Raw genomic sequence first — 7,985 nt, forward strand, 5'->3', positions numbered from 1 at the left:
GAATGTCACCCCTGCAGGAGGCCCCGCCGACGCCTTCCTGATGCTCTAAGATCTCCCCCGTCTCCCAGAGGACCCAAGAGAGCGGTACCGTCCTAGTCAAGTGGGTGTGATTTGTTGGCCTAAATTCTGTCCAGCATTCCATCCGCTGCATGTTTAGACTTTGCCACAGAGGTTTAGATTTGCTCAGCGAGCTCAATCCGTAATGGATCGGACCCTGTGATGTCCTGCGCGTAGAATGTTCCAGAATCTCGGCTTTGAAGGCCGCAGAGCCAGCTGGCTTCCGGAAACCTGGTTAGCACGCGGCTGGGCCCTGCCCTCCCTCCCCCCCACTCTTGAGGGAGGGCCCGCTACCCCGAGCAGAGTAAATTTTGCATTCCCCCAAGTTCTGTGTGATTAAATCTGCACCCTCCATATTGCATTAGGCTGGATACTTCATTCAATTAGAGGGACAATGAAATAAGAACCGAGGAAGATTTTGCCGGCCCAGAGTCCCCTGAGTGTAAAAAGAAGATGATATTTATTTTATCTACTCCCGACAATAAAGTTTAGGCTGTTTCCTTAAAGCTCCTACCAGGGAAAAATATCTCCTCAAACAGATGAACTCTTCACAGCCATGCCCAATGTAGAACATCTTTTTGTCTGAACTTTAAAAGGAAAAAAAAAAATGAACGTTTTTGGCTCTAAAGAGAAATAAATAAATGGATGGCGTTGGCTTCTCTGAGATCTTGGCTGAGGGAAAATTGAACATAGCCAAAAGACAAGTATGGCCAAATTAAACAAATGGATTGGGCTGGCTACATCAACTCGCGCTTCAGTGCTCGGAGGGAGGCGTTTCCCACATCAGTACTGTCAGAAAGAGGTCGACTCCCGAGGAGTCACCGGACTGGGAGGGCAGGATGGTATCCTAGGAAAAAGTTCCACCTCCCTCCAGAAAGCTGGTGTACAACGCAAAGGCGTGGTGCTCAGCTGTACACATGCTGTCTCCTAACACACGTAGTTGGTTTTCTCTTTTTTTTTCTTTTTTTGTGGTCCCGTCATTGCTTAAAGTCTTTCCTGTCAGACAAGTTAGTTCCAGTAAAGTTGTATTAGTGGTCTTGGGCTCTCATCAGTTGGAAGGTTTAGTTAAAAGCCAATCGGACAAGACACTCGCGTTTAGAGAGGATTAAATGTTAACTCAAATGCCCGTGGCTCCAGCAAACCAAAGGCCAGCTGGGGTGTCATTAATAATACTCAGACACAAGAGCACAGAGCTAGGGCTCCAAAAGAACAAAGATACAGCTGAGCCTCAGAGAGAAGGGGAGAAGAGAGAGAAGGAGGGACAAAGGGGAGAGGAAGGAAGGAGAGAGGGGGAGGAAGGGAGAGAAAGAAGAACTGGAGGAAGGGAGGGGAGGGGAAAGAGGCCGTGTAGGCTTCTCTTTAATTAACAGCTTCTCGGGAAGATGTAAGTTGTAGATACAATTTCCTTTAGGCCATATCTTCCAAGTGTCTGGTTGTAAAGCAATTGACAGCTCTTCAGGATCACTAGTTAAACACCTAAAGTCTGCACTGGCTTCCCCTTCCTCTATTCATTTCCTTAACAACTGGACTGTGTGTGTGTGTGTGTGTGTGTGTGTGTGTGTGGATTAGCTGGGCATACAACTCTTTCTGTGTGTGTGTGTGTGTGTGTGTGTGTGGATTAGCCGGGTGTGTGTGTGTGTGTGTGTGTGTGTGTGTGGTGTGTGTGTGTGTGTGTGTGTGTGGATTAGCCAGGCATACAACTCTTTCCCACCTCCCAACTTCCTCCCTTGAAACCACAAATGAACAGCACGCTAAGTTTCTCGCCTGGGGGGAAGCAGCGTTTTTCTGGACATTTCTGGAAGTCGAATCACGCAGACCCAATCCCCAGCTCACCTGCAGTTACGATACCAAGCCCATAGAAAAGTCTCAGTTGATGATCAGGAAAGCCAGTAAATTAACCTAATGGAACTGATAACCTTGCAGGTACTGACAAGCAACTGGGCTCCGATATCCACTCAGCTAATGAGCCCGCCCGGGCCCACGCCTAGAGTAAGTAGGGTTAGAGTAAGGTGCTGATTTCTGCCCCCCACCAGTAGGCCTTCCAGTAACCCTTTACCCCCTGCCCCCGCCCCCAAACCACTTCCAAAAGGCAAAGGACAGCACCTGCCAGTCCAAACAACAACAACAACAACGTGTCTGCAGCCCAGATACTGCAGGTAACTGCTCACAAAGCACCAGACAGCCAGCGTGCCCAGGGACCAGGAGGCTGCATCACCGCTGGGAAGCTAGCATTGGCAGTGATGGGGTCCAGGCCATCCCGGGGCCTCAGGGCCTGAGGCCTTAAACAAAGAGTAGGAAGGAAAAGCAATCCACGCATAGGGATAAGAGATCTAGCTAGTTAAGGATCAATAGCGCCTGACCACCCAGTTCACATTTTTCAATGAATTTTAGCATCCTGAGACACAGGTGGAAGAGAACAATTGTAAAAGCAAACAATAGTCTTGGGGCTGGGAAGGTGGCTCTGTGGTAGAGCGCTTGCCTTGTATGCACGAGGCCCTGGGTTCGATTCCTCAGCATCCCATAAGCAGAGAAATACGGAAGTGGTGCTGTGGCTCAATGGTAGAGGGCTCACCTTGAGCTGAAGAGCTGAGGGACGGCGCCCAGGCCCAGAGTTCAAGACCCACGACCAACCAAAAACAAAAAAAAAGCAAACAACAATCTTGTCAGAATCTGCATTCTCTCCTTTAGAGGTTTTTTTTGTGTGTTTTCTTATTAGTCAGAAAGTAGGCATAATTCAGAGTGGCTGTGGGTATTCCCGTTCAAACTAAGATGTTGTTAAATCTTAAATATCCTTTAGGAATGGCTGCGGGTGGTGTGAATTCTAATAGAAAAGTCACCATGGCTTCCCATAACTGGCAAAGACATGAGAATCAGTCCGTGGTGTAGCTGTACAACTCCAGTACTACAGGACAGCCACGTGACACACGGTCTTAATTTTTTAATATGCACTTTTCTATCTGTTTCACCGAGGTATGACGGAGTTCATCTTCAGGCAGTTAGAAAGATAATGCTCCTTTCTTCTCCATGTTCCCATCAGGAGCCTGAGTGTTCTGGGAGCTTTAAAAAAAAAAAAAAAAGATAACTCAGCAGCTCTATACTGTGTGAAGATGGAAATTTGGCTTCCCAGATGTGATTTCTGTTCAAAAGGACATGGAATCTGGTAAACCTGCCCTGACCCATGGTGGGGTGGGAAATATTTTAGAAACTTCACTCATTCTTTCAGACAAGATTCAGAGTGGATCTCTGAGGGGATTTCTTTCAATTAAAAAAAAAAGTATCATCTTATTGAAAGCCCTCTGGACATGAAGGGCTAAACAACGCTATCTCCATAGTTTGTCTCTGAGAATACGCGACCAGAAACATATAAACACCCAGTGACTAACCACCTGCTTGCCTTTACGTGAAGTGGTGTATTTCTAGAACTCTCTCTGCCCAAAGGGATTCTGGGCAAAATGTTATGTTTGTGTGCTGGCAAAGTGTTATTTGTTTGTGCGTCTGGCGTGTGTCAGCCCAGATCTGGCTCTCGATGTGCGGTGACTCAGTCTGCTGGGGCAGCCGGGGTCCAGGTTGCTCTTACCGCCCCCTTTTATAGGTGAGAGGACATCTTCTCCTCCCCCCCGCTGACAAGGAAGGAGGGAAGCTGGGGTCTGAACCCTGGACTGGCCGACTCCAAAGCCCACACCCTTAACTACTATGTTTACAGACCCTCTCCTCAGTCATCTCCCTGGTCTTAAAGTCCCTAAGCATTCATTCATTAGTCACTAAGCATTCATTTATTTATTTAACAGGTGCCCAGTGGTCTGCCCTGGGCATTGCAGGGCGGGGCAGGCAGGGGTGAGTACACATCCCTGACCCAATCAAATGGACCCACCATGCTGATTGGCCCTTCCAGTGCGGGAATGCTAGGCCTCACAGGCTGGCTGGTGTCTCTGGGATGAGTGTATGCTCCGAAGACCTTGCACAAATACCCTCTCATGAATACCCGCCTGTCCCTCCGCCCCGTCCCGTGGCTGAGAACCTCCCCTGGCTGCCAGAGCTTTGCTGTTCTTCGAATGTGGTGGCTTTGAGAGAGCGAGCGAGCTCTGGCTTTTCTCATGCTGTCACCGGCAGCCAGTTGTTAAAGTATCATTAACGGGGACCCAGACAGAGATGACAGGTGTAAACAGTGTATAATTTATGATGCGGGGATCAGGTTTCTCCACGCCCTGAGCAACTGCTTGCGGGCTCGCTTCACCTGCGCCCCGTCTGCGCTCTCTCTCTCTCTCTCTCTCTCTCTCTCTGTACAGCGTTGTTTGAGAAACATTTGGGATTGGGGACATAGGCCCGCTGACATATGGGAAACGGTCGGTGAATGTCTAGGTGCTGGGTGCCCTGGTCTCCTTTCTGCCCAGTGCTGGGGGTGGGGGTGAAGTCAAAGACTTCAGTGACTGGTGCTTCTAGAAGGTTTGAGGTTGGTGGGGGGGGGGATGAACTGCTGTTCCCAGAGGCGGATTCCCTTCTCTGTCTTTTCACTGGGACCTCCTTGGCTGCCCTCTTACATTTTTCAGTGCTGACATATTTCAGGAAAACTTGGGACTAAGTGGGGGTGCTTGGGGGAGGGCGCTCTGATTGAAATGATTTCCTGGAGAAACTGAACATGGCCTGGGAAGTCCCAATGATGGGAAATCCTGGCCCAGGCAGACCGGCAGACGTTTCTAGAAAGCGAGGAAGAAGACGAGGAATTCACCTCACGCGGAGCGCAGCCGCCAGGATTCTATGCCCAACCACCGCTTCGGATGCTCCTGGCCTTCCTTCTTCTGGTCCAGCTTGTGTCCCAGGGCCCTGCGCCCCCCCCCGCACCCCTCAGCTCTCCATGGCCCCCGTCAGCCCGGTTCCCAGGGCCCCACCCCTGCTCTGTTGGTTGAGTTTTCTTCCTGACATTCCACACGCATTCCTTCTCTCAAGGCGGAACTTGTCCTCATTATCCAACACATGCAGAAGGGTAGCCGTGACCTGAATGCATTTGCGTCCTCCCTCCTCCTCTCCCAGGCCTGCTTCCTCCTCCTGTAACTCCCTCAGAACGACTGCCACATGGCTAGTGTGGAGGGGCGGTAGGGTGGCACACACCCTTAATCCCAAATGTTTCAGAGGCACACACAGGAGGACCTCCGTTGGAGGCTGGCAGGAAAAGCAAGGAAGACTCTGTCTCAAACACACTAAAAACAGAGCCCCCGAGGTCTGCGGAGCGCTGTGCGAGTGGTCCTGTGCCTGGTACTGAACACAAAGGCCTCGAGTCGCATCCTCAGACCCCGTCCCCGACCCCCGTGTGGTTTCCCAGCCAGCTTTGTCCGGCCTTCCACCACGAGCTCTCCCTCCCTCCTGCCCACCATCTTTGACGCCGCCGTTCTGTTTAGCTGGAGCTCACTGGTGTATCCTGTGAGCCAGGCCCTGGACGCTCTCCCCGGAGGCCCCCACCCAGGCCCGGCCCGGCCCACGCCACCCACCAGGTGTCCGTCTCCACCACTGCCAGCCCCAAAGGGGCTCCTAAGTCCTCAAAAACCTTACGGTGACATCCGGCTGCTGCTGCTTAACAGGACGTCAGGGTCCCCTCCCCAGGGACCGGCTCGGGCCCCTGCTCCCCGTCCAGTGCTCCCCTGCTCTCTCCCTTCACACAGAGCACCAGCTGCGACGGGGAACAGGCCCAGGCACCCACAGCTGAACCAGGCTGCCGGCCTCTGGGCTGTGGGCCCTGACATCTCCCATGATGCCTTTCCGCTGGACACACAGGGCTCTGGGCAGTGTTGGGGGAGCGGAGGGAGTTGCTGTCCCTGAGTTTAGGAATGCAAACATGAAGAAGACGTTATACTGTGACGGCCGAAGGCTTTTCCACAGGGACCACAGAAACCTCACCCAGGCGCTGGCCACCGAGGAGGTAGATGGCGGATTCAGGCCTTTCTGGCAACGGAAACACCAGGAAAGGGAATGTATTCACCCTTGCGCGTGTGGAAATTCAGCCGCTTTGCCTCGGGGAGAAAGACGCGGGCCGTGAGATTTGGCGCAGTTGGCATAGGAGTTGTGACCAAGTCACATTATGGGAGAGGTGGAGGGAGAGAGGGAAGAGGGATGGAGGGAGGGAGGGAGGGAGGGAGGGAGGGAGGTCAGTGGTCCGGGGAGAAACGGGGTGCAGGGGTAAGGCCCACAGAAGCCCCACTGGTTCATGGAGGACAGGAAGGATCTGAAGGAAGTGGTTGTGAGCTCGTTGTACAAGTTTCCAGACCAGTGTGCGATCTCTGGAGCTTAAATGACTGGAGGCTGTACTGGGGGCCGCTGACTGTCCACCTGGCCTCACAGCCAACTGGAAATACAAGCTGACTGGGTGGTTGACCCGCCAGCCAGGAACGCGGACGGCAGGCAGGAAGGCTGACTCCGATGGGCCCAACAGCGTTCTGTCGAGATTACAGGGGTCATGAACCCCAAGATCCAGACACACCCTGAAAAGTGGGGCTGAGGCTGTCCAGAGAGGGAGGCTGGAGGGAAAAGGTCCGGCTTATTGATGTAGGTGGGCAGATTTTGGGTTTGTTTGTTCTCCTTTTTTGAAGACGAGATCTCCCTCAAAGCCCCAGCCGGCTTGGTCATCATGATCTTCCCACCTCAGCCTCCCGAGGGCTGGGATTACAGACGTGTGTCACCACGCCTGGCCTGCCCAACCCCTCTCTTCCCCACACCCCTTCCCTTTCTCTCCATCAGATCCAGTCTTGTGCAAGTTAAGCCCAGTTCATCTTTGAAATACCCCACCTGGGAACCCTCAGTACAGAGACTCCAAATGCCAACGGCCTTGTGAACCGCACCACGGCCCTCTCCTCGATCTTTGTTTCCCTTGCTGCCCGGGGAATGCTTACAGAGCGAGGTTCTTCTACAGCTCCAAGCATACATACTAGGCTTTAGGCCTCACCATATTTGTTTATCATTAAGCAGCAACTACAAGCATTCAAACAAACAAACAAAAAACACCACAGCTCTCCAGATCATTCAATCATCGCCATCTCCTTCGCCCACATGAATGATTTCAGATAAAACGTGCCCGCCAGACTGGACTGGTGTCTATCCCCAGCGCTACCTGTGAGGAACTTGATTTTCTTGTATGAGAATCACCAGTTAGGAAAATCAAGCCTGAGGAACAGCAGTGAACTGGGCTCCCCTCCCCTGTCCCGTCCTCCCCCCCCCCCACCACGGGACTGGATTGGTCCTTTGGTACCATTTCTAAGAGCGCTTGGAATCGACGGGAGTGGGGAAGAGCGGAGTCCATTGTTTACTTACAACTAAACCAAAGACTCCTCTCCCGCAGCAGCATTAGGATTCCTGCTTGGCTGGTTTTAAATAGACGAGACTCTGCCCAGACATTTGCCACCAGCTCTGAGAAGAAAGAGACATTGTCCGGGGACACAGTCGTGGGAAGGCCGGCCACACCGGGGTCCGACTGCACACCTCAGATCTCAAGTGGACTTTGACCAATCAAAGTCTCCCTGCACATCTTGCACAGGGTGGACCAACCCAGGGAGGACCGAAGAAAGAAATTCCCTAAGTACTGCTCTGTTGGGAAGACATTACGGCACTAAAATGGGGAGCCCCAAGCTGGCCGGCAAACTACCCCCCAACTCTCACAACAAGCTACCATGTGCTTATCGGCCTTGGACCACAGAGAAAGGCTCTGATCTTCCACCAAACGCCCTGGTAACCAGCCCAGGTCCTGACTGGCCCAATGGGCGGGGCTCCTTCAGGTACCCCCTTGTCCAGCCTTCTCTGCAGCTGGGGGACAGCCCCCCAAAGCCAGCGCCTCTGAATGGGGGAAAGGCTTTTTTATTTAAACCTTGTGCAATTAAGAAAAAAATAAAATCAACCAAACGGGTGCAGCTTTCTTGTGCGAGGCAAAAGCATGCACGACTTTGCCG

The 7,985-nt window shown here is 52.4% G+C and overlaps 1 protein-coding gene across 1 annotated transcript in view; it reads right to left on the reverse strand.

The window, feature by feature from the left end:
* The window catches only part of Sema6a (sema domain, transmembrane domain (TM), and cytoplasmic domain, (semaphorin) 6A), a 77,048-nt gene extending 69,601 nt beyond the window's left edge, over positions 1–7,447 (reverse strand). The window contains exon 1 of the mRNA XM_013016017.1: positions 7,354–7,447. The gene's annotated coding sequence lies outside the window, so the exon portion shown is untranslated. The remainder of the gene's footprint in view (positions 1–7,353) is intronic.
* Positions 7,448–7,985: the final 538 nt, after the last annotated feature.

The sequence above is a fragment of the Dipodomys ordii genome, unplaced genomic scaffold (assembly GCF_000151885.1).
Source record: "Dipodomys ordii isolate 6190 unplaced genomic scaffold, Dord_2.0 Scaffold29, whole genome shotgun sequence".
In the NCBI taxonomy this organism is placed as follows: domain Eukaryota; kingdom Metazoa; phylum Chordata; class Mammalia; order Rodentia; family Heteromyidae; genus Dipodomys; species Dipodomys ordii.